The sequence below is a fragment of the Chinchilla lanigera genome, unplaced genomic scaffold, assembly GCF_000276665.1.
Source record: "Chinchilla lanigera isolate Chin_1 unplaced genomic scaffold, ChiLan1.0 scaffold00016, whole genome shotgun sequence".
Classification (NCBI taxonomy): domain Eukaryota; kingdom Metazoa; phylum Chordata; class Mammalia; order Rodentia; family Chinchillidae; genus Chinchilla; species Chinchilla lanigera.
In genome coordinates, this window is record NW_004955417.1 from 31441680 (window position 1) to 31446137 (window position 4458).

The following is a 4458-nucleotide window of genomic DNA, read 5'->3' on the forward strand; positions in this document are numbered from 1 at the left end:
TGGAGCTGATCTTGGCCTTGGATGTGGGACTAGTCCTCTATTGGTGAGTCCAACTGTTGGCTCCTCATTGTTGCTTCCATAGTTGCTGGTTTCACTGATTACTTGCCCTCCAAAGGTGTGTGTGCACCCCTGAGTCTGCCGCAATGGGTCTCAGGTCTTGGGGATCCGTTCAGTCCACACAACAAAAGCATGTGTCCTTATACTTGTCTTGAAGATACTGTCTTCCTGGGGCAAAGGAGGAAGTGCAGAGCACAGACTCACACTCCTCTCGCAGGCCCTGCTGTCCCAAAGGTAATGAAGGAAGTGCAGAACATGGGCTCACGCTCATCTCACAGGCTTCACTGTCCTGGAGATAATGGAGGAAGTGTAGAGTGCAGTCTCACACTCCTAGCACAGGCCCTGCTGTCCTGGAGACAACGGAGGAAGCATAGTGCACAGACTCACACTCTTCTCACAGACCCTGCTGTCTCAGAGATAATCCTGTCAAATTTTAAGGAATCAGGAATACAACTATCTTACTATTAGCTAAAGTCCAGGTTTATTTGAATTTTATCAAGTTTTCCACTGGATTCAAACCTGGATACCACATTACATTTAGTCATCATATCACATCATGCCTTCTCTTCTATGACAGCTTCTCAGCCTTTTCTTTTTTTCATGACCTTAATAGTTTAAAGGTTACTGATCAGACATTTGTACAATGTCTCTCAATTTGCATTTTTCTGATATTTTTCTCATGTCTTAACTGCAGTTTTGGGTTTTTTGAATGAATGACACAAAAGTGAAATACCTTTATCATTATATAATATCCAGGTGCACATGATACCATGCAACATCCCTGGTGATGTTTGCCTTCATCATCTAGCTAAGGTAGTGTCTACTAAGTTTATCAACTGGAAAGTTACCATTTTTTATGATTTCATACTATACTGAGAATACCTAAAAGATTCAAATTTTCCACAATGCTTTATTTGCCTTTCTCTTTTGTAGTTCTGTAACACATACAACATTTTCCTAAGACAAAGTGGAAAACAAGTCAGGTATGGTGGTGCATGCCTGTAGTACCAGCACTTGGGTGGCTGAGACAGAAAGATTGCTGAACATTCAAGGCCAGCCTGGGATACACCGTGAGTTAAAGGACAGTTCCACTACATAGCAAGACCCTGCCAAGAAAAGGAAGAAAGAAAGAATGGAAAACAAATGTCTTTGAATTTCTTCCTGGAATCTAACATAACCCAAAGTCAACATTTTGATAAATTTTATTCACTATCAAAATACAACTCAATATAGAACATTTACATCAATATCATGACTCATAGTTGTAATAAATTTGAGCTATTCTTGTCATTGATTGACTAGATTTCCTAAGCCTTATAAAAGCTAAGTCATATGGATAGTCTTTATGACACTAATCAATTAAGAAAATACAATAGTGCCTTTCTATATAGCAAAATATGTGAAATGTACTTATAAAGCTTTTTAAAAGTTCTAACAAAAAGAAACATCTGAAATGTAAGTGATGAATTCTGATTTACTCAGAGGAAAATGTTAATATAAAAGTATAAAATGATGTAGAATCCCTCAAACTTCTATTGTCAGTGAAAACATGTACATGTGGCACAGTTTTTTAAAGCTAAAATGTTCGTATTGACCTCTGCCTTTACTTTTCTTCCAGTAAAGAAAATAACTGACACCCAAAATTAAGGCTGGAAAGGTTTATTTAGCTCACTGTTTGTGGAGGTTTCAGTCCATACTCAGCTGGCTCCAAGGCAGGGTGGCACATGGCAGAGGGCAACAGTTCATCACTGCAGAATATAGCAAAAGCAGCAAGAGCCAAAAAGGGAGAGGGGAAGCAAGCCTCTTTTCCTCTTTTACATTGTATGCACACTACCTGTGTGTAGCACTCACACCCATAATCTCAATATTGGGGGCTGGGGATTTAGCTCAGCGGCAAAAGCGGCTGCCTGGCAAGCGCAAGGTCGTGAGTTCAGTTCCCGGTACCGGAGAAAAAAAACAAAAAAATTAAAAAAAAAAAAAAAAAGACATAATCTCAATATTGGACAATGCCCTAACCCTAACCCTAATCATTAACTCTAGAAGCCCACCCCATGACTATATGAGGCTTTCGGGGGAAATCCAGACACAAACTATAACAACCCCTTTCCCACTAACAGTTATCTAGCTTAAGGTTTTTTTCAACTATGTGCCACTGAGCTATATCTGTACACTCTCTGAATTTCTAACATATTAGAAAACTGTTGAATATCACAGACTAGGTAATTTGTAAAGGATAAAGTTTCATTCAGCTCATGGTTCTGGAGGTCTAAAGTTGAGAAGCCCCATCTAGTGACAGGCTTTTTGCTGGTCAGGACACTCTGCAGAGCCCTAAGGCAGAGCAGAGAGGATAGAGAGTGCATACAAAGACTGAGCCTAAGACGAGCTTTTCAAATAGTGCCACTTTCCAGATGACCCATTAAATTATCACTCTATGAATGGATTGATCCCTTCATGACCCAATCGTTTCGTGAAACCTCCCTCAGCACAATTTTTAGTATTTTACAAAAGGGTTACATTTCAATATGGAGTTTAATGTAGAAATTGAAACCATAGCATTTCATATAGAAAAAGAAAGCAATCCTCCATAATCAAAAGGTTAAGATGGTGGGGGTGAATGGTTAAAAAAAACCCTAGGAATTGACCCATGTGCAAGTATGAATGTAACAAGGTATATTATCTACTCTGTTACACTGCATTTATGTCATGAGTAAACCATGCATCAAAGGATAAAGACTTGTGTTTTTAAATAAATTGACTCAGAAAACTAAAACTGCCCTCTATCAATGTTCTCTTGCTTGGTGGCTACTCTATACGGTAAGGCAAAGATAGGCTGATTGAGGGCTGGCATTTTTTTATCTCTAGTTTTCAAAGCTGATTGATTTGCAGCTAGGTCTTACTTTCAGAGATAGAGGGGCAGATTATTACATGAGTAAACTGAGAGTAAGCCCTGGAAGAATCAGAATACAAGGGAAAAGAGCCTCACTAAAGTCAGGGGGAGCAAAAGGCAGGGGAGCAGGAGAAGTCTGTTCCTCTAACATCAGAAACCTAACTAAGACTAGCAACCCATTGTTTCAAAATTCAAGAACCTGGGTAAACTGAGATATGCCCTGGGGAGCAACAATGCAAGGGAAGTCTGTTCTTCCTGATGTCAAATTCCTAGCTAAAGTGGCAACTGCATTGTTTGTCTTATTTTTGCATGTTCACCAAAATAGCCAAATAAAGCATCATATAATCCCCTTAACTTGGACTCCTACTCAGCATCCACCCTTGGAGCTCTTCTTGGTGTCTTTCTAGTAAACTCTGCTTGGTTTATTTCCCATTACTATGTGTGTGGACTTCATCATCTTCAGGACAAAAGCCCATAGGGAAGAGAATTGGTTAAACTAGGAAAAAGTTAAAACTACTGTGATTATATATAACTGGACAAAAATCAAAGTACTGAGAAATCTGGACATGAAAAGGAAAGTCGCATCCATAGGAAAGAAAGCATTATTTTCCTAACTGTAACTTAAAATGTAGAATTAAAAAATCAGACCCACAGAACTAAAAATCAACTTTGGCAGAGGAAAAACATTAAGACGAAAGTCCGAAGAATCACTGGGGAAATTGGTCACCTGAATCATTGAAATGGCAAATGTTCCCAATGTACTGATAAGGCTTCTAAAAATAAACCACGTCCTAGAAAAAGACCCCTTCTGGACCAAGGGCCTCACACAACCTACCACAGCGCACTGAGGACTCAGGTATTGTAAATACAGGTGGACGCCATCCTTACGTCGTGGGCAGTAAATCCGCAGACTGAGGTTACCTCGTTAGCCTTTGGAGGATGCGTGGGAGTGGGGTGGGAGTGAACCTTTGTGATTCTAGATACAGTACGTAGTTCCTGAGTGAGCACGCCCTCTTCTGGGTATTGCAGTACTTTGACCAAGCCAAGTTTTGCGGATATCGTAATCCTTGGTAGAGTTTACGAGGGTATTGTAGTCCTGGTATAATGTAATACCAAGATTTTTAGATCCTGCATCTTGAAGCTGTGGCCACCCTGGGCCTTCGGGCAGTCCTGCGGCTACGCAGAGACCCCTGGGTATCGTCCCTAGGCCGCTCGGGACCTCCCAGGAAGTGCCGCTGCTGTGTGGGGGCTCCCAGATACTAGAGACCTCCGGCTGCACAGAGACTTCACTTCGGCGTATCGCAGTCCCGAGGCTGTATGGGACTTTCCAGGTACCTAGCCCAGCTACGTGGGAAAGTTTCAGAGAGCCTTGGTCCACAGTCGCGCGGATACTCAGTATGGCGGCTGCACAAAGGTTTCTGGGTACCGGAGTCTTGTAGCTGCACAGGCTTCTGGGTATCGTAGTCCTGCGGCTGCGTAGAGGCTTATGGGAGCCGCAGTCCTACAGGTACGCA